A 23,359-nucleotide genomic window follows, 5' to 3' on the forward strand; every position below is an offset into this window, starting at 1 on the left:
CTGTCCATCACCCCGAGGGGAAACAAGCGGTGGTGAAGACGTACATACTTGCCAACCCTCCCGAATTTTCCGGGACACTCCCGAAATTCAGCGCCTCTCCCGAAAACCTCCCGGGACAAATATTCTCCCGGAAATCTCCCGATTTTCAGCCGGAGCTGGAGGCCACGCCCCCTCCAGCTCCATGCGGACCTGAGTGAGGACAGCCTTTTTTTTCATGACGGGAGGACAACAGGGTGACAAGAACTAAATCATCCAGACTAGAGATACATTGTATTATTATGTTTATCTTACCTAAAAATAAATATATTTATTAATTACAACAAAAAAAAATACATTTTTACTATAGTTTGCTAAAAACATCAAAATTAATTGTGTTTTTATTTGTATTTTTTCTGACTCCTTATTACATCCAGCCATAGAATTATACATTAAAATAAACATATATGAAATAATTAATTTTAAATGATCATAATAATTCATTTAAAATGACCATATTTAATTATTAACATAATTGCTTGTTTATCAACAACTTTAGCATTTTATTCATTACATTTTGAAGCTCTCAGAAGCCAAGTTATGTTATATCCTTAAGATTTATTTATGCAAAGTTGAAGTATCAATTATCTAAACACAGTTTTGTTTGCATATTTTCAGGATATATATATATATATATATGTATATTTCATATATAATATATATATGTATTTATGTATGTATGTATGTATGTATATATATATATATATATATATATATATATATATATATATATATATATATATATATATATATATATATATATATATATATATATATATATATATATGAAATACTTGACTTGGTGAATTCTAGCTGTCAATATACACCTCCCCTCTTAACCACGCCCCCGCCCACAACCACGCCCCAGTCCCACCCCCGACCACCCCCCCACCTCCCGAAATCGGAGGTCTCAAGGTTGGCAAGTATGGTGTGTGGGTATGTGCCCATTGTCTTGGGTATGATGATGTAATGTTCATAGGCCTGGGGCCGTTCTGCATGCAAGCAAAAGTTCGACTCCAGGTGTCGTTGAGGAGGGACGGAGGTCAAAAGCGTCCATCATTGAGGTGTCCTCGGGGGTGTTTTCAGAACAGCCTGTTTCTGTTGTTCACAGCGTCAAGGCCATTCGAGGGAGTCAAATCGTAGATTAGGATGTTTTTTTTCCGCGAGCAGACATTACAATGACTTGTCTGTTTTATTCGTCCATGCTGGCTGCTCTCATATTAAATTTTTCCTTTTCAGCAAGCTTCTCCATGATGTGATCCATCTTGCGATTCAGTTCAGAAACATATGAACTTGAAGTACCATCCCATTCCTAACCCATAGGGTTCAATATGATATCGGTCCACCTTTTGCAGCTATTCCAGCTTCAACTCTTCCGGGAAGGCTGTCCACAAGGTTGTGTGTTTATAGGAATTTTCCACCATTCTTCCAAAAGCGCATTGGTGAGGTCACACACTGATGTTGGTGGAGAAGGTCTGGCTCTCAGTCTCCGTTCTAATTCATCCCGAAGGTGTTCTATCGGGTTCAGGTCAGGACTCTGTGCAGGCCAGTCAAGTTCATCCACACCAGACTCTGTCAACCATGTCGTTATGGACCTTGCTTTGTGCACTGGTGCACAGTCATGTTGGAAGAGGAAGGGGCCCGCTCCAAACTGTTCCCACAAGGTTCAAAGCATGGAATTGTCCAAAATGTTTCAGGATACTGGAACATTCAAATTTCCTTTCACTGGAACTAAGGGGCCAAGCCCAACTCCTAAAAAAATAACCTCACACCATAATTCCTTCACCAAATTTCACTCTCAAAGCAATGCAGTCCGAAATGTAGCGTTCTCCTGGCAACCTCCAAACCCAGACTGGTCCATCAGATTGCCAGATGGAAAAGCGGTGATTCATCACTCCAGAGAACACGTCGCCACTGCTCTAGAGTCCAGTGGCAACGTGCTTTACACCACTGCCTCCCACGCTTTGCATTGGACTTGGTGATGTATGCCTTAGATGCGGCTGCTCGGCCATGGAAACCCAATCCATGAAGCTCTCTGCGTACTGTAGGTGGGCTAATTGGAAGGTCACATTAAGTTTGGAGCTCTGTAGCAACTGACTGTGCAGAAAGTCGGCGACCTCTATGCACTATGCGCTTCAGCATCCGTTGACCCCTCTCAGTCAGTTTACGTGGCCTACCACTTGGTGGCTGAGTTGCTGTTGTTCCATTTTCTTATAATAAAGCCGAAAGTTGACTTTGGTGGCATCCTATGACAGTTCCACGCTGGAAATAACTGAGCTCCCGAGAGCAGCCCATTCTTTCACAAATGATCTCCATGCCTAAGTGCTTGATTCTATACACCTTGACTGGCCTGCACAGAGTCCTGACCAGAACCCGATACAACACCTTCAGGATGAATTAGAAGAAGATTCTGATCATTTGGATGGGTGGCCAAATACTTTTGGCAATATAGCGTTTAATAATGTTCTTTTAATTGCATTGTCTTTCTTTTGCATCAACCCATTACCGGTAGGTATAACGGACAGTGAGAGCTTAACAGAATAGTAAAAGATTACAAGCGTCTATTTATAACCGAGGACCATTTTCAATAAAATGTTCTCTAAAAAGGGTCATTGTACCCCGAGTAGAAAAAAACAAACCCTATTTTTAAAATACCTTTCAACCAAAGTCTGTCTGAGCCGTGTTATTCTGCACAAGATGTTAAGAATTGGTATTGGTGCCAATTCTTTTGATATTTTGATACGGATAGGATATGGATCTTTAATTATACTCTTAACGCACAGCTGTCAAATAAAAGGCTCGTTTTATGTGGCCTACAAAAGCCGGGACATCATGCGTCAATAAAGTATTTCATCTTTTCATACTAAACCTATGTACTGTATGCATTTTAAACTTTATTTTTATCTAATACAGGGAGTGCAAAAAAAAATAGTACATTATCATACATTCTTGTCAAAGACATACAGATCGGGCACTGGCCTAAACACTTGGCGGAGAAACATATATATATATATATATAATTTTTTATTTATTTATTTAAGTTTATATATATATATATATATATATATATATATATATATATATATATATATAAAGTTAAATAAATAAATAAAAAATTATATATATATAAAAATATATATAATTTTTTATTTATTTATTTAACTTTATATATATATATATATATATATATATATATATATATATATAAATATATATATATATATATATATATATATATATATATATATATAGTTAAATAAATAAATACAAAATGTATTTATTTATTTAAGTTTATATATATATATATATATATATATATATATATATATATATATATAAACTTAAATAAATAAATAAAAAATTATATATATATATATATATATATATATATATATATATATATATATATACCATACACACTGAGCCTACATTGTGTATATATATATATATATATATATATATATATATATATATATATATATATATATATATATATATATATATACACGCTCAGTGTTTAGGAAAGATGGCCATTTATTTTATTTGACTGAATTTATGCAAGCTTAAACAAATGCAAGGACGACTGGGCATTGGATGAATGGATGTGAGGCAGAGGCAGCATCACATCTGTTAAAGATGAATTGTAGCGGCTAATGCATTGTCAAAAGTGACTTGTGTGCACTCAGGCGTGTTTGTCGCTGAAAGGTTTGTAGCAGACAAAGCTGCCATTGAAAAAAAAAAATACATTGATGAGTGGGCTTGTGTGAAAAGCAATAATGAGTTAAAAGTAAAAAAAAATACATTTTGCAACCAATGTATTTGTATTGCTGCCATATTTGTCATCAGCCGAAAAAAATAATGTAAATGTCATTATTATGCAACAAAACTGATCTTTTTCATGTAAAAATTTGTGACCCATAATCCACAATCCCTAAGTGGGTCAAAAACACATCTCTTTTTCTTTCCAATGCATTCTAAATAGTGAACAACTGCTAGCATGAGGCGGCTAACTGTTTTGTTATGTTTCTATTTTTTATTTTTTTTGTTTTTTCGTAGTTGTTGTGAAATCATCAGGAAAATTACGATAATGCTTATAATGACCATAATAACTGTACATTTTGCAAATCTGCCTGTTATTACATTGCTCTTAATTTCCCCTCGGGGATTGATAAAGTACTTCTGATTCTGACTCTGATACATACTTACTCACAGCTTGTATACAAACCACTGTTGTCATTATTTTTGCGATCTTTTTTATAATACTTTTTAGGTGGAACAAATGAATCTTTATTACCTGCATTGTTAGCCGCCTTGTACTAGCAGGTTTTCACTATTTAGAATGCACAGAAAAGAGTGTTTTTGATAAAGTCGCCATTTTTGCCAATCAAATGTTTCTGAGTACCGGTGGTTTCGCATGTGGACCTAATTTGGTACTACCACAGGTACCAACCAAACTCTGTAAGTACTACCAGGTATTGATTACGCAACGACCCTGCACCGGCTCACAAACTTGGCGTAGAAACAAGCACCTTCTGGGTAATGTTGCAATGTTCAATGTCAATAAAGCAAGCATACCTTATAAAAAAATTAAAAAAAATCGCTCAAACATACAGTTAGGGTCCACTCTCCATTTACATGCTACTGATCAGCATCAGCAATTTTACATGGCGATTTCAACACCTCCAAATTTGTTACTAGAAACTACTGAAGTCACTTATTAACTCATACTATTTTCTACATATGGTGGAATGTTTATATTCAACTTGGAGAAAGCGAACCACCAGGTTTAAGTAAATAAGAGTTGAGCCCAATAATAGATTAAGGAGCCTTAGTTGGACATTCGCATGTGGACTGGGTTAACTCGCAATAAATTCAGACCTCGGAATGCAAAAGTGATAGCGCCATCCTGGAGGAGAGACTCCATGTTTATCTTAAACGTCAACCTACAAGTTATGGTATACATATGTTGCCTTCCCAGTCACTTACACAGGAACATCTCCTTACATGGTCAGGTTGTACTCTCCTGAATTAACACACACCGAAACAGAGAAAGAAGGAATATAAGACGGCGATTTGGCTCCTCCAAGTTAGGAGTGCTTCGTTGTCTTGACCTGCTCAGTGGCATTGTGGTTAGAGTGTCCGCCCTGAGATCGGTAGGTCGTGAGTTCAAACCCCGGCCGAGTCATACCAAAGACTATAAAAAAATGGGACCCATTACCTGCCTGCTTGGCACTCAGCATCAAGGGTTGGAATTGGGGGTTAAATCACCAAAAATGATTCCCGGGCACGGCACCGCTGCTGCTCACTGCTCCCAGATAACGTGTGTGTTATGAAGTCAGTTTGAGGTAGCATCAAACACTAGATTAGGGTACTTGTTGTAAAAGTTAACTGTCAGGTTCAAACACTGATGACATCTATTAAACAAGACAAGAAGCAAAGAAACAAACAGAGACAGGATTCAATTTGGCTCAATTGAGGAGAAACGTGTCGACCTGTAACCTCTTACAGTGTCACCCACGCTCTGGCGAAAGATTGTACTCCTCCTTCTTTATTTTACTTTCTCCGACCACATGACCATAGCTGTTTCTAAAGGACAAATGTCGTAAAAAGTTCACAGAAAAGGTCGTAAACAGTTCATAGAGACGTTCGTAAAAGAGTTCAAAAAGACCTTTGTAAAACAGTCGAAAAAGGAGGTTCAAAAAGAGGTCGTCTGGAAATTGGGCAGATCCTGCCTTCTCTCCGCTTTGTAGTCCCTGGGTCAAAACAACATCCTCCTGTTGATTACCATACATGAAAGAAAACATGAACACCTTCATCTTGCTTCCCCCCTACACAGTGGAGTTTTACGAGCCTTCTTTTTGGTAGGTTTTAAAGACAGCTTTTGCTTCTCATCGGGCACTCAAATGTAACACAAAGTTTTTGTGATAACTTAGAAACAATTATTCTAGCATTAACTTTTTCGCAACCTCTCCTCACCTTAGTTTGATTTAGTTTTGAGTACAGTATTGCTTTAGCAGTTCCGGGAAACTATGAAAAACAAGCCTCATTGAACGCATCAGCCGGAATGAGACCCACTTACAGCAATGAGAAGGAACGAGCTGAGTCAGGCTAACTGTTAGCATGCTAACTCTTATAACTTGGTACTTGACACATGCTACCGCTAAAATGCTAACATGCTCAAATTAGCATGCTAACTTTTTTAGCTAATTTTACAGGCGTACACTTCATAGTCAAATGAATTGGTACTTGACATATGCTAACTGTTAGAATGCTAACACTAGCATGTTAAAGGTTTTAGCAAATTTTAGCCGGAGCCCTGAAGCTCCGCTTAAACGTAATACATGTATTTGTACATTGTTATAGGGTTGTACGGTATACCGGTACGAGTATAGTCCCGCGATACTAATTAATCATATTCTGTACTATACCGCCTCTAAAAAGTACCAGTCCAATTTTGACAAAATAATGGAATGGAAAATGACACAATATGAATGCAGCTGAGATAGGCTCCAGCACCCCCCACCCACCCCAATAGGGACAAGCGGTAGAAAATGGGTGGATGAATGTCAGCAGCTAAATTAGGAGCTTTTGTTTGTTTACTTACTACTAAAAGACAAGTTGTCTTGTATGTTCACTATTGTATTTAATGACAAACTTGCAATAAGAAACATATGTTTAATGTACCCTAAGATTTTTTTGGAAAATAAGGTCAATAATGCAATTTTTTTGGTACCCTTTATTTAGAAAAGTATTGAACAGTATCAAAATACATTTGGTACCGGTACCAAAATATTGGTATCGGAACAACACTACATTGTTATGCTACTATGCTTCTCGTCCCGGCCCTACCGTGTAGTATATGGTAGTACCTAGATTTGACTGTCGAAATGTGCCAATAAGTAGAGCCATAGGTACTCTGCAAAAGTGAAAAGTGGCATACGTTTGCGACAATACACACTGACCTGTTTCTCTATTGCAGGTTTGATGTGGCCTGGTGCTTTGCAGTTCTGTCTTCTCAAAGGAGACAGAAGCAAGAGATTAGTGTATGAGCCTGGATGGCTAAAGTCTGGACTCAGCAGCCGCTTTGGTTGACTGAGTTCTTTGATCGTGCCCCAGTAGAGCTTCTCTGCTCAACGTCGAGCGCCGCCGTACCCCTCATCCACGTCAACAATCCCTTACTCACATCCGATTTAAACTAAAGCTGACGTACTCACATCCGATTTAAACTAAAGCTGACCCGAACACAACACCCGGTGCTGTCTAATCTGTGGTCCCCACAAAAGCTGCAGTCTGTAGAGGACTGTTCATGCCTGTGAAAGAATAGGACAAAAACCAGACTACGGTTATCCTATTTCCCAGCGATGTGTTGTATTTTTTGAAAGTGATATTCCACAGTTACTGCTGCAAGTTCCATGCAATTCCAATGGTCGTCATTGGTAACGACCAAACTCTGTCGGTACTACCAGGTATTGATTCAAATAAAATCAAACAGTGCCATATTTCAAAATCTTTGTTGTAAGTAACGTCACATTCGGTTACAGGCACAGGCTCAAAAACTTGGGTAACAAGCACTCACAGCTCCCTGAACCAGGCTGGGTTCGGGAATTTTTCATATTCAACAAAGAATTGTCTAGAGAAAAAACTAAGGACTTTTTGAAGTTTGTCTTTGAGTACTCAAATAACATCAGCTTATAAAGGAGAAAGGGTGCAAAAGGAGAGGTATAGAGAGACAAAGAACTCTTCCACAACTTTATAACTTTTGGAAATGAGACAAGGGAGGGGGGCAGAGAAGTGCAAAACACACTTAATCTGATTGCGATATTAGCAAAAACCAGGAATGTTTTGGTTAAACATTGGGTAAGGCAGTTAACAACATTCATCATAAAAGAAACCCGTTCAGAGAGTAACATTTGACTGAAAAGACAAATGCAACCTAATTTAGTGATCAACCAACATCACGGCAGTCTTTGTCCTATTCACGGAGTCGTCTTGAGCAGACTCCAAAAATGCACCAGGGTGTGATAAAAATTGTCGTTACTTAGGACAAAAACACAGACCAATGTAGTTAAGACAAAGCCGCACACACAAACTCTTACACTCAAATGGTAGTTTTAGACAAGAGATTACTGAAATGTTAATTTAGCATTAAATTATGTGGGTTAAAAGATCACAAAAAATACTTGTCGTCTTGAAAACACCCCAGACGAAGGTCTTGCAGTGCGCAGACCAAAGAGGTTGTTTTCTCCGGGTCATCTCAGGGCATTCAATCGATCGCAACTGGACTGTTTGGTTTGTCTGAGAAGACGTTTCGCCGCTCATCCGAGTAGCCTTCATCAGTTCATGTTCATGGACTTAGATTGGTCAGATCTAGTCAAACGATCTAGTCGGACAAACCCTGGAAAAAACATATCTCTGAATGTTCTCATTCATCCAGGTCATTGTCATCTCAGGGCATTCAATCGATCGCAACTGGACTGTTTGGTTTGTCTTGGAATACGTTTTTGATTCACCCAAGTAGGTTTCATCAGTTCATGTTCATAGACTTAGATTGGTCAGATCTTGACAGACAAACCCTGGAGAGAACTAGTCTATGAATGTTCTCATTCGCCAGGTCATTGTCATCTCAGTGCTTTCAATTGATCGCAACTGGACTGTTTGGTTTGTCTGAGAAGACGTTTCGCCTCTCATCCGAGTAGCCTTCATCAGTTCATGTTCATAGACATAGATTGGTCGGATCTAGTCAAACGATCTAGTCAGACAAACCCTGGAGTAAACATATCGATGAATGTTCTCATTCATCCAGGTAATTGTCATCTCAGGGCATTCAATCGATCGCAACAGGACTGTTTGGTTTGTCTTGGAAGACATTTTTGGTTCATCCGAGTAGGTTTCATCAGTTCATGTTCATAGACTTAGATTGGTCAGATCTTGACAGAAAAACCCTGGAGAAAACTAGTCTATGAGTCTTCTCATTCATCGAGGTCATTGTCATCTCAGGGCATTCAATCGATCGCAACTGAACTGTTTGGTTATTCTTGGAAGAGGTTTCCCGGTTCATCCGAGTAGGTTTCATCAGTTCATGTTCAGAGACTTAGATTGGTCAGATCCAGTCTGACTAGATAGATTGACTAGATCTGACCATTCTCATGTCTATGAATGTTCTCAATCATCCAGGTCATTGTCATCTCAGGGCATTCAACCGATCGCAACTGGACTGTTTGCTTTGTCTTGGAAGAAACGAGATCTAGTCAGACTAGATCTGACCAATCTAAGTCTATGCACATGAACTGATGAAACATACTTACCCACCTTCTCCCAGTGCCACCCACACTGGTTTAAATGTAACTTAGATATTGGGTTTCACGATGTAAAAGCGCTTTGAGTCACTAGAGAAAAGCCCTATGTAAATACAATTCACTTCACACTTCACTTCACTAATCCGGTGCGCCCTATGGTTCGAAAAATAGGGTAAATGCTTGTTACAATCAAACAGACGGTGTGTAATAAATACAGTACTGACGGGCCCAACAAAATTGAAGAGGGTTTAGGTTTAGGGTTGGATAGATGACCTCCATGCAGAGGTAATAAAAGCATGGACGTAAGCCCAAACAAATCTCCACGGCATACGGCAGAGCGTATTCTGTCGGAATTTAATCAACTCATTGTCCTGTGAGGGTAGAGCGTGGAAGGAGTCCGAGCTAAATGGCTGTCCATCAAGTTGCATGCACCTAACTGACACGGGTGTACCATGTGATGACAATCTGAGGCTCTGCCATGTCGACAACTACGCTTATTGCAGCAGATGTGCAATGTGGCGATTTGTGTTGTTGATCTAACTAAGACTTATGTTTGGTTATGTTAATTAAGGGGGATTAAGTCTCCTTCGTTGAGAAGGCCCTCCAACAGCAGAGCCTCTCCTCACTGCGTGACCTTTACGGGCTCTCGTCGATTCTCTCCAACGGCAACGTTCAACCGCATGAATTGTCATCTCACCGACTGCTAATAGCCAGACGATCGCAGCCCTCACAATCCGAGTTTCTTCCCCGCCGACTTCACAAGACGGATGTTTTCAATTAGAGCTACAAGGCAAAACACATTCATTCGGATGGAATGATGGCACACAATGGATGACTTCTCCCTACTTGCATCATGCCGTCGTTAGGGCGCCGCTTCAACGGGAGACCGCGATGGCGTCGCCTCGTCGCTAATGGTTTTTGTCGCACAAAGTCATTGTCTTTTTTGACAAAACCCAAAACCAGTGAAGTTGGGACGTTGTGCAAATGGTAAATAAAAACAGAATACAATGATTTTCAAATCCTTTTCAACTTATATTCAGTTGAATAGACTGCAAAGACAAGATATTTAATGTTCAAACTGAGAAAATTATTATTTTTTTGCAAATAATCATTAACTTAGCATTGAATGGCATGTTCACCACTGTGTTACGTGGCCTTTCCTTTTAACAACACTCAGTAAACGTTTGGGAACTGAGGAGACCGATTTTTGAAGCCTTTCAGGTCGAATTCTTTCCCATTCTTGCTTGATGTACAGCTTAAGTTGTTCAACAGTCCGGGGGTCTCCGTTGTGGTATTTTAGGCTTCATAATGCGCCACACCTTTTCAATGGGAGACAGGTCTGGACTACAGGCAGGCCAGTCTAGTACCCACACTCTTTTACTATGAAGCCACACGGTTGTAACACGTGGCTTGGCATTGTCTTGCTGAAATAAGCAGGGGCGTCCATGATAACTTTGCTTGGATGGAAACATATGTTGCTCCAAAACCTGTATGCATACTTGCCAACCTTGAGACCTCTGAATTCGGGAGATGAGGTGGGTATGGTTTGGGTCGAGCGGGGTCGAGGTGGTAGTGGGGGGTGTATATTGTAGCGTCCCGGAAGAGTTAGTGCTGCAAGGGGTTCTGGGTATTTGTTCTGTTGTGTTTATGTTGTGTTACGGTGCGGATGTTCTCCCGAAATGTGTTTTTCATTCTTGTTTGGGGCCCTGCGATGAGGTGGCGACTTGTCCAGGGTGTACACCGCCTTCCGCCCGATTGTAGCTGAGATAGGCTCCAGCGCCCCCCCGCGACCCCAAAGGGAATAAGCGGTAGAAAATGGATGGATGGATTCTTGTTTGGTGTGGGTTCACAGTGTGGCGCATATTTGTAACAGTGTTAAAGTTGTTTATACGGCCACCCTCAGTGTGACCTGTATGGCTGTTGATCAAGTATGCTTTTCATTCACTCAGGTGTGTGTAAAAGCCGCAAATAATATGTGACTGGGCCGGCACGCTGTTTCTATGGAGGAAAAGCGGACCTGACGACAGATTGTAGAGGACGCTAAAGGCAGTGCCTTTAAGGCACGCCCCCAATATTGTTGTCCGGGTGGAAATCGGGAGAAATTCGGGAGAATGGTTGCCCCCGGAGATTTTCGGGAAGGGCACTGAAATTCGGGAGTCTCCCGGGAAAATCGGGAAGGTTGGCAAGTATGCCTGTATGTACCTTTCAGCATTAATGGTGCCTTCACAGATGTGTAAGTTACCCATGCCTTGGGCACGAATACACCCCCATACCATCACAGATGCTGGCTTTCGAACTTTGTGCCTATAACAATCCGGATGGTTCTTTTCCTCTTTATTCACGACGTCCACAGTTTCCAAAAACAATTTGAAATGTGGACTCGTCAGATCACAGAACACTTTTTACACTTTGCATCAGTCCATCTTAGATGAACTCGGGCCCAGTGAAGCAGGCGGCATTTCTGGGTGTTGTTGATAAATGGCTTTCGCGTTGCATAGTAGAGTTTTAACTTGCACTTACAGATGTAGCGACAGATTGTAGTTACTGACAGTGTCTTTTTTTAAGTGTTCCTGAGCCCTTGTGGTGATATCCTTTACACACCGATGTCACTTTTTGATGCAGTTCGTAATATCATCGCTTACGTTCAGCGATTTCTCCAGATTCTCTGAACCTTTTGATGATATTGCAGACCTTAGATGGTGAAATGAGCTAATATTTGCAAAAAAGTTTTCCAATTTGAATGTCAAATATCTTGTCTTTGCAGTGCATTCAACTGAATATAAGTTGAAAAGGATTTGCAAATCATTGTATTCTGTTTTTATTCACGATTTACACAACGTGCCAACTTCACTGGTTTTGGGGTTTCGTGTTTCATTCTCCGAATTCACAGCGAGAATGTATTTCTCTTTGAACAGGCCCAGCAAACCCATTCTCGTAATTTCACCGAGTCCCTATCAAGAGCTGATAAGAGGTAGATTAGAGAGTAAAACGACTAATGTTAGTTATGGTAAAATCAGCTGTAAATTATTTATGCGCGCATGTCTAGAATCATTGGAAAGATGGGATCTTAATTCCCCCAGAAATTGTCGTCTCACAAAGTCTTTGCTCTCTACATTTATTATTCATGCTTGATGTTCACTGAAGTCCTCACCGAGTCGAATTTAGAAAATGCCAACAATCAAATCAGTCTCCGAGGTCCTCATTATGCTACTTCCCTGGTTAGGCTCTGAAGCTACGAGCTGGAATTATAATGACCAATTTAGTCATAATAGACAAAACTAATTATTTGTTTACATTTGGATTATTAGCTCTGATTGTTTGCACTTATTCTTTGTTTTATTCCGATATGACTTAGTTCCACATACAATAATCTACAATAAGTCTGAACTAATTACCAAGTAACAATCCCTTTGTGCATAATATAAAAGCTAGTATCTATAATTTATACATTGAATACATGAATTAGAAATGTTACACGTGATGCACAGCTCATAAATGTGCTTCATTGCGGAAAAATGCGATAGTTTGGTTCATGTTTTTCTTTTCCAGGGCTGTCAAAAGTTAACGCCATGATAACGAGTTAATGCTAAAACCAAAGCAATTCCCTACCGATGTGAGTCGAGTCATCACCGGAGGGAGTAAAGTACCAATAGCCATACCAATAGTTTCTATTTTAGTTGTATTTAAATATAAACTGTACTTAAAATCCTTTCAATTCCTCAAAACTCGACAGTCCGCCTTATAACCCTAATGTACGGAATAATTCAGGGTGTGCTTACCGACGTCGAAGCAATTTTATTTGCTACATGGTGTAATGATATGTGTGACCAATAGGATGGCAGTATCACATAAGAAAAAAAACGTGTGGACTGCAGTTTGACGCCTGTTCAATAAATGACGCTAGCAAGTAGCCGTGAGAAAGCAACACCGAAACGTTGCTGTTTCATTGAGAATATAGGACATTACGCACGGGGCTCAAAAATCGGTCAAAATGTTTTTAGTACGACTTTGGTAAGCTGCGAAGCCGCACCGCTTGGTGGATTGTCGGAGCATTAGGGCTACCTTAGTCAGACGTACTGTGCTTCAACATATGGTGTGTGTATCAGGACCCCAAAATGGTACCTATTAGGAGACATATTTGCTGGCGTTTTGTTTTGCAATATTATGCGGAAAAAAAAATTCTCTTACCTTCTGGTAGCTGCTGTTGTGTATTTGGGATCTGCATAAGTCCTGAAAATTTGCGCGCGTCCGCCATTGTAGTCCGCACCGAAGTCAATAAGCTCCTCCTTTTTTTCTATCCTCTTGTTTTTGGGCATTCATTCTCCGCTGTTGCCGTTTCTAATACAAAGTAGCGTACAGTTCTAACTAGAGACGTCCGATAATGGCTTTTTTGCCGATATTCCGATATTGTCCAACACTTAATTACCGATTCCGATATCAATCGATACCGATATATACAGTCGTGGAATTAACACATTATTATGCCTAATTTTGTTGTGATGCCCCGCTGGATGCAATGTAACAAGGTTTTCCAAAATAAATCAACTCAAGTTATGGAAAAAAATGCCAACATGGCACTGCCATATTTATTATTGAAGTCACAAAGTGCATTATTTTTTTTAACATGCCTCAAAACAGCAGCTCGGAATTTGGGACATGCATGAGGAGGTTGAGGTTGAGTTGGGGGGGGGGGGGGGGGAGTGTATATTGTAGCGTCCCGGAAGAGTTAGTGCTGCAAGGGATTCTGGGTATTTGTTCTGTTGTGTTTATGTTGTGTTACGGTGCGGATGTTTTCCCGAAATGTGTTTGTCATTCTTGTTCGGTGTGGGTTCACAGTGTGGCGCATATTTGTAACAGTGTTAAAGTTGTTTATACGGCCACCCTCAGTGTGACCTGTATGGCTGTTGACCAAATATGCATTGCATTCACTTCTGTGTGTGAAAAGCAGTAGATATTATGTGACTGGGCCGGCACGCAAAGGCAGTGCCTTTAAGGTTTATTGGCGCTCTGTACTTCTCCCTACGTCCGTGTACACAGCGGCGTTTTAAAAAGTCATACATTTTACTTTTTGAAACCGATACCGATAATTTCCCATAGCACATTTTAAAGCATTTATCGGCCGATAATATCAGCAGTCCGATATTATCGGACATCCCTAGTTCTAACCTATATCTGTCAGAATATAAGCCGCAGAAATATCCATCCATCCATCCATTTTCTATCGCTTTGGTGCTCGGAAGGCGGTGTACACCCTGGACAAGTCGCCACCTCATCACAGGGCCAACACAGACAGACAGACAACATTCACACTCACATCCACACACTAGGGCCAATTTAGTGTTGCCAATCAACTTATCCCCAGGTGCATGTCTTTGGAGGTGGGACCCACGCAGTCACGGGTTAGAACATGCAAACTCCACACACAAAGATCCCAAGCCCGGGATTGAACTCAAGACCTTCGTATTGTGAGGCACATGCACTAACCCCTGTTCCACCGTGCTGCCCCCGCGGAAATATACGTTGTGAAATTAGTTATTTACACAAAAATATTTTGTAAATGTTACCTTAAGTGTTTCCAAACGGTGTCTGTAACACGGCAGTAAAACGGCTGATCAAACAAAACAGAAGTCATCGCCATGGGCCCAACAGCTGCGGAAGCTAGCGCTCCAATCAGCTGAGCAGACTCAATAACTCCATGGTGACGTACTAGTGAATTTACTGAGGAATTTGTGAAACGGAAACAATAAAAAAAGATTCCCGTTGTAAATGAAAAAAAAACTAACACAGACACTCATAAACGTGTTAGCATATTAGCTAATGCTAACAACGCTAGCACGTACAAATGTGCATGAAAACACTCCGACAGACATCACACATAAGAATTGTTTTAGTTATTTTGTAAAACTTACAAACATTGCTTGGAGTGATGAATGAATAATCCGTACGTGTAGAAACGCTATGGACGGCTAGAAGACAGAATGGCACGCCGGTTGAAAAAAAAACAAAAAAAACACTAAACGCAAATTCGTCCAAAAAATGGTGCTGTACTACAACATATAAACACCCTTTTTATGTAATTATTTGTGTTATTGCCGTTAGTGAAGAACATTCATAAAATGGTCACTCCGTTTTATAAACCGCAGGGTTTAAAGTGTAGGAAAAAAGTATCGGTTTTTAGTCTGGAATTCACGAGATTATTAAGAGTTAACAATGAACAAAATGCGATTAATCGCGATTTAATATTTTCCAATCAATTGACAGCCCTGGTAGTTTTCACCAAGTTTTTTTCTGTGACTTCAGTCACATTGCAAATTTGACAATCCCACCGTAGGAAAGATTTGTGAAACTGAAACAATACAAAAAAGAATGCCACTGTCAATTAATAATACTAACACAGACACTCATAAACGTGTTAGCATATTAGCTCGTGCTAACGACACTAGCGTTATAACATTACGATAGCACATACAAATATGTGTGAAAACACTCCTACAGACATCACACATGGGACGGTTTAGTAAGTAAGAATTGTTTTAATATTGTAAAACTTACTGTGGAGGTCGCTTCCTCGCAGTCTCACTGTCAGACACGGCACAGGAGTCCAGCATGCAGGTTTAACAAGATTTTGAATGCTCATATGTTTTTCAACAAAGTTTTCTCCGGACTTTTCAGTCCCACCAATCCTCCTCCGCCTACTGTTAAAGACAACAGATGATTAGATCAACACGTACCACCTGTGCAATCTACTCATCTGCCGGCTGTGTCTCGCCGTCAGCACATGCCACGCCCCCGTCTGATGGCGCTCTGTTTTCAGCACCAAGGACAGAGGCGGTGACCTTTGCTCCTGCAAGCGCGCAGACCACGCTCCCTTTTCGCACTTACAAACGTTGCTTGGAGAGATGAATGAAGAATCTGTACGTGTAGAAAACGCTATGGACGGCTAGAAGACAGAATGGCATGCCGGTTGAAAAAAAAAAAAAAAAAAAAAAAAAAAAGCACTAATGATAAATGGAAGGACACTGCAGCACCTGCAGTAAGCAAAATACAAACACCCTTTTTACACCCCTCTACCTCAAAGAACTACTCCACACGACACCTCCGCTCCGGACAAGCTAACCTCCTCCAACCCCCGAGGACAAAGCTACGAACAATGGGAGACCGGGCTTTCTGCTCCGCCGCTCCAAGTCTGTGGAACGCTCTCCCTGACCACCTGAGGGCACCACAGACTGTGGATGCTTTAAAAAAAAAGGCTTAAAAACCCTTCTTTTTAAAAAAGCCTTTTTTTTCTAAGATATATGCATACTAGTTTTAGCTATTTTGCTATTTTAGTTGGCCCTGCGATGAGGTGGCGACTTGTCCAGGGTGTACCCCACTTTCCGCCCGATTGTAGCTGAGATAGGTAGGCTCCAGCGCCTCCCGCGACCCCAAAGGGAATAAGCGGTAGAAAATGGATGGATGGATGGATGTTTATTTATTTTTTATATCTTTTTTTTTTTTATTTGTATTTTTTTTTAAATACACTGTAGCACTTTGACGTTGTTTACTCAATGTAAAGTACTTTTTACAAATAAAATCTATTATTATTATTATTATTATTTTTATGTAATTATTTGTATTATTGCCGTAGGTGAAGAAAAATCCATAATATTGTCGCTCCGTTTTATAAACCGCAGGGTTTAAAGTGTAGGGAAAAAAGTAGTCTGGATTTACAAGTGAACAATGAACACAATGCGATTAATCGCGATTGAATCGTTGTAATCGTTTGACAGCCCTGTTATACTTCACCAAGTTTTTCCTGTGACTTAAGTCACTTTGCAAAGTTGACAATCCCACCGTAGGAAAGATGTGTGCCTTCCCTCCGAGCGAAGGGGTGAGTCCCCGTGGGATCCATGACACATTGCAATGACGACGTGCCTGGAATAGAAGGGGGAAAAAAAAAAAAAAAAAAAAGGATGAAGCTGACATTTTTGTCTTGAAGATAAACCGCGACAGAAAGCTCCATGTAGTCCCACGTGAAATAGCTCTATCATCCAGGGATTGCGGTGGAAAATTGTGATCCCAACGGTTCCGGGCTATAATCTGGTCCACTTTCTTTGAAAGGGATTCACGTGGGATCTCAGGACCTTGAAATGCCATCAGGAAATAAGTGAACATATTCAGTTAAACCTTTCATCGCCTCTTTCTTCTAATTAACGATAGGATGGATTGATCGCTTGCAGGCGATACTTGGAGGAACTGATTGTCGTATAATTTGTGATATCAGTGGAGTGCCGATCTGTAACTACCGTGCAGCGACTGATGTACACATGCAAATGTTGCGGCGGGAGGGCTTTGTACAAACCGCAAAACCAGTGAAGTCGGCACGTTGTGTAAATAGTCAATAAAAACAGAATGCAATGATTTGCAAATCCTTTTCAACTTATATTCAGTTGAATAGACTGCAAAGACAAGATACTTAACGTTCGAACTGGATGACTTTGTCAATTTTTGCAAATATTTGCTCATTTGGATTTTCATGCCTGCGACATGTTTCAAAAAAGCTGGCACGAGTGGCAAAAAAGACTGAGAAAGTTGAGGATTGCGCGCCAAATACTTATTTGGAACATCCCACAGGTGAACAGGCTAATTGGGGAACAGGTGGGTGCCGTGATTGGGTATAAAAGCCAGCTTTCCATGAAATGCTCAGTCATTCACAAACAAGGATGGGGCGAGGGTCACCACTTTGTGAGCAAATGCGTGAGAAAACTGTCGAACAGTTTAAGAACAACATTTCACAACGAGCTATTGCAAGGAATTTAGGGATTTCACCATCTACGGTCTGTAATATCATCAAAAGCTTCAGAGAATCTGGAGAGATCACTGCACGTAAGCGATGATATTACGGACCCTTGATCCCTCAGGCGGTACTGCATCAAAAAGCGACATCGGTGTGTAAAGGAAATCACCACATGGGCTCAGGAACACTTCAGAAAACTACTGTCAGTAACTACAGTTTGTCTCTACATCTGTAAGTGCAAGTTAAAACTCTACTATGCAAAGCCAAAGCCATTTATCAACAACACCCAGAAACGCCGCCGGCTTCGCCGGGCCCGAGCTCATTTAAGATGGACTGATGCAAAGTGGAAAAGTGTTCTGTGGTCTGACGAGTCCAAAATTTCCAAGTGTTTTTGGAAACTGTGGGCGTTGTGTCCTCCGGACCAAAGAATAAAACAACCATCCGTACAACCAGCATGTACATCAATCAATCAATCAATGTTTATTTATATAGCCCTGAATCACAAGTGTCTCAAAGGGCTGCACAAGCCACAACGACCTCCTCGGTTCAGAAAAACCCACAACCCAGTGGGATGTCAATGTGAATGACTATGAGAAACCTTGGAGAGTAACGCAGATGTGGGTGACCCCCCCCAAGGGAAACCGGATGCAATGGACATCGAGTGGGTCTAGCAGCGAAGCAGAGTATCAGCAGCGCAGAGACGTCCCCAACCGATAAACAGGCGAGCGGTCCACCCCGGGTCCCGACTTTGGACAGTGTGGAAGGATGCATATATGTTTAAGTTATTTCTTTTTACAAAGCCATATTTAGAGTATGTAGTACTTTTCTTTTTTTATATTTACTCGTTTCTCTTGTGTTTAGAGGTCGGTTTTGTGTCTTACGTTGGAATGTGAAGACTTCCCCCACTGGTTTCTTATCAGTGGTGCGAGGTGAGGATGGGGGTTTTCTTTGTGTGAAAAGAAGTTGTTTTTTCCCTTCGAATGCCAGATCAACTAGAGCAGCCAATATGAATGTATTGGTTAAGCTGATCTCTGAAAGCTTTGGTATAAACTTGAAAATATTCCAATTCTGTCTTGATGGTCCTTTTTACTCAGCATATATGTCATCGAAATAATTTGGGATTGACCAGTAACTTAGATTCCCTGGGAGGAGTAGCTGGTCTGACGCAACAACAGCCAGCACTTCATCCATGGCCACCGGATCTGTGCCCCCCCTCCACAAGGGAGAGGGGGGCAGAGTAGAAAAGAAAAGAAACGGCAGATCAACTGGTCTAAAAAGGGGGTCTATTTAAACATGCTTTTATTATTTTGTTGTTTAAAATGTTAGAAAAGATTTGATCAGGTCAAATTGCTTCACTGTATGATCAGTGTCAGAGCTTGGTCCGCATTGCCGGCAGTAAGTCGGACACGTTTCAAGTGAGGGTTGGACTCCGCCAAGGCTGCCCTTTGTCACCGATTCTGTTCATAACTTTTATGGACAGAATTTCTAGGCGCAGTCAAGACGTTGAGGGTATCTGGTTTGGTGGCTGCAGGATTAGGTCTCTGCTATTTGCAGATGATGTGGTCCTGATGGCTTCATCTGGCCATGATCTTCAGCTCTCACTGGATCGATTCGCAGATGAGTGTGAAGCGACTGGGATGAGAATCAGCACCTCCAAGTCCGAGTCCATGGTTCTCGCCCGGAAAAGGGTGGAGTGCCATCTCCGGGTTGGGGAGGAGATCTTGCCCCAAGTGGAGGAGTTCAAGTACCTCGGAGTCTTGCTCACGAGTGAGGGAAGAGTGGATCGTGAGATCGACAGGCGGCGTCTTCAGTAATGCGGACGCTGTATCGATCTGTTGTGGTGAAGAAGGAGCTGAGCCGGAAGGCAAAGCTCTCGATTTACCGGTCAATCTACATTCCCATCCTCATCTATGGTCATGAGCTTTGGGTCATGACCGAAAGGACAAGATCCTGGGTACAAGCAGTCGAAATAACGCCCCAAGTAACACATCCGGCCCGCCAAAGATTCGTATTTGTGGTCGTGTTGATATTTGTAACCCGTTTAATATACATGAAGCGTTATATTTGACCAGGAGAGGGTGATATGGCCTACACCTTGGGTTCAATTGTGATGAGTCACATACATTGTGGGCAGCACCTCCAATTCCGAGTCCATGGTTGTCGCCGGGAAAAGGGTGTAGTGCCATCTGCGGGTTGGGGAGGAGACCCTGCCCCAAGTGGAGGAGTTCAAGTACCTCGGAGTCTCGTTCACGAGTGAGGGAAGAGTGGATCGTGAGATCGACAGGTGGATCGGTGCGGTGTCTTCAGTAATGCGGACGCTGTATCGATCCGTTGAGGTGAAGAAGGAGCTGAGCCGGAAGGCAAAGCTCTCAATTTACCGGTCGATATACGTTCCCATCCTCAACTGTGATTGTGAGCTTTGGGTTATGACCGAAAGGACAAGATCACGGGTGGCGGGGCTCTCCCTTAGAGATAGGGTGAGAAGCTCTGTCATCCGGGGGAGATCAAAGTAAAACCACTGCTCCTCCACATGGAGAGGAGCCAGATGAGGTGGTTCCGGTATCTGGTCAGGATGCCACCTGAACGCCCTCCCTAGGGAGGTGTTTCAGGCACGTCAGACCGGTAGGAGGCCACGGGGAAGACTATGTCTCCCGGCTGGCCTGGGAACGCCTCAGGATCCCCCGGGAGGAGCTGGACGAAGTGGCAGGGGAGAGGGAAGTCTGGGCTTCCCTGCTTAGGCTGCTGCCCCCGCGACCCGACCTCGGATAAGCGGAAGAAGATGGATAGATGAAATTACTTCACACATTTCACGTTTCATGGCGTGACCCACCAAAGACTGCAACAACATCCTTGACTCATCAGTGACAGGTCCAGCGCTAACGGTTAGTGCCAGTCAAGATTCTTGAAACGAGCCCGTGGTGAGCACTACAAACAGAGGGCTAATAGAAAGAAAAAAAAGGTATTTGGAAGCAGGCCCGACAAGCACTTGGAAGACAACCCATAAAACAAATGAACGGAGTCGAAGGACAGGGCAGGACACAATAGCCAACTAATGGCACCGGGCTGTCATTACACTGGAGAGGACACTAAATTAGACAAGGGCGGCTCTGAGGACAGAGCAACCATTGATTTAGACCCTTCAGTCCAGTTATGAAGATGAAACCTCCCTGACAGTCCCATGACCATTTCTAATGAAATGTAAAACCCTGTGCAGTTCCTGGAAATGTTCATGAATAAATAACCCTCTGTTTTGGTGTCCATGTGTTATACTAAGTGAATGTCAGGAAGACAGCAATCCTCGGAGGACTAAGGGAATAGGGTACTTTAACTGAGAGTTGGTGGCGTTCTCCGTCAGCCGGCCCAGACCTCAACCCCTTGTGTCACTTTTTGTACTTCAGGATGGATGGCTGCTGCGTAGCCAGGACACGCTAACTCTGTCCCAGCTTCAAGGGGACGTTATGAGAGGAACATCCCACGTTCTTAAATCAGATATTCCAATTTAAATTGCGAGTCAAAACAGTGTGGAAAGAAAAACTGATTAATATAAAAAAAATGTTATGGTTGGGATATCAGGTTTGCTTTATACCTTCTGAGATGGATGCCCTCCAACGTGGTGATAGGCTACCCTAATAGAGCCACACTTTCCCATGTCCTTGGGATTTCCAGGCATCGTGAACGCGCTGAAACCAGAGACCATTAGTCTGGCATCACTTGTTGTTTCACATGCACTTCTAATTAGAGCGCTGGCGTGTGATCCCTAAATTAAAATGCTAATGGTTGCTCTTCTAAAATGCCACATTTGGTATGATTTTGCCTTCTTCTCCCACACGTTTCATCCGACTCAAACCATTGCGACTTCAAAATGGTCGGTTCGTTCGTGACGGGTGTGTTGCCGTTTAGCCAGCAGGCACAAGGCATTGATACAACCTTGATTATTATACGTACGTGTCTTTTAAAGCTGAGTTTGAAACAACGTTGTAAAAATAGTTTGAGACAACGTTGATGTCCAACGTTGGATCCACGTTGTTTGTATGGGAAATGACCACATTTCAATGGTCAAGACAATGTCATAACCCAACATTGATTAAACGTCGTCAAAAAGCATGTTGTTTCAATGATGTATTTGTGTTGTGGAATATTGGTTGGGAAATGGCTAAAATTCAATGGCCAAATCAACGTCAGAACCCAACATTGATTAAACGTCGTCAAAAAGCATGTTGTTTCAACGTTGTTAATTGTGTTGTAGAATATTGGTTGGGAAATGACCAAAATTCAATGGTCAAATCAACAACAGAACCCAACATTGATTAAATGTTGTCAAAAAGCACAATCAATACTTGAAATTCAGTGAATTCTAGCTATAAATATCCACAATCAAAACATTCCACCTAATTAGGACATTCAGACCATTTATTTCCCCCCAAACAATCAATTTTTTTTCGAGATTTCCCACCTTTCAGTGGCACTAATTTTTTGTTAAGTTTTAGTATGTCCACATTTTTTCAACCTTTCCAAAGTCGAAATGCTCCTTAATAACATGCGGGCGACATTATCATGGACGCCCCTGCTTATTTCAGCAAAACAATGCCAAGCCATGTGTTACAACAGCGTGGCCAATAATATAAAATAAATACTTGAATTTCAGTGCAAATTCAAGTATTTATTCTATATATATATATATATATATATATATATATATATATATATATATATATATATATATATATATATATATATATATATATATATATATATATATTAATACAGTATATATATATATATATATATATATATTAATACAGTATATATATATATATATATATATATATATATATATATATATATACGTATATATATATATATATATATATATATATATATATATATATATATATATATATATATATACGTATATATATATATATATATATATATATATATATATATATATATATATATATATATATATATATATATATATATATATATAAGAAATACTTGATTTTCAGTGAATTCTAGCTATAAATATCCACCATCAAAGCATTCCACTTAATCAGAACATTCAGACCATTTATTTCCCCAAAATATGTATTTTTTTCCCCAGATTTCCTACCTTTCAGTGGCACTAATTTTTTCTTAAGTTTTAGTATGTCCACATTTTTTCAACCTTTCCAAAGTCAAAATGCTCCTTAATAACATGCGGGTGACATTATCATGGACGCCCCTGCTTATTTCAGCAAGACAATGCCAA

The 23,359-nt window shown here is 40.8% G+C and overlaps 1 protein-coding gene across 1 annotated transcript in view; it reads left to right on the plus strand.

Annotated features, from left to right (window-relative positions):
- gpc6a (glypican 6a) overlaps window positions 1–23,359 on the plus strand; it is a 417,616-nt gene that overhangs the window by 119,654 nt on the left and 274,603 nt on the right. The gene's annotated exons all lie outside the window — the stretch shown is intronic.

The sequence above is a fragment of the Nerophis lumbriciformis genome, linkage group LG15 (assembly GCF_033978685.3).
Source record: "Nerophis lumbriciformis linkage group LG15, RoL_Nlum_v2.1, whole genome shotgun sequence".
NCBI classification, from domain to species: Eukaryota; Metazoa; Chordata; class Actinopteri; order Syngnathiformes; family Syngnathidae; genus Nerophis; species Nerophis lumbriciformis.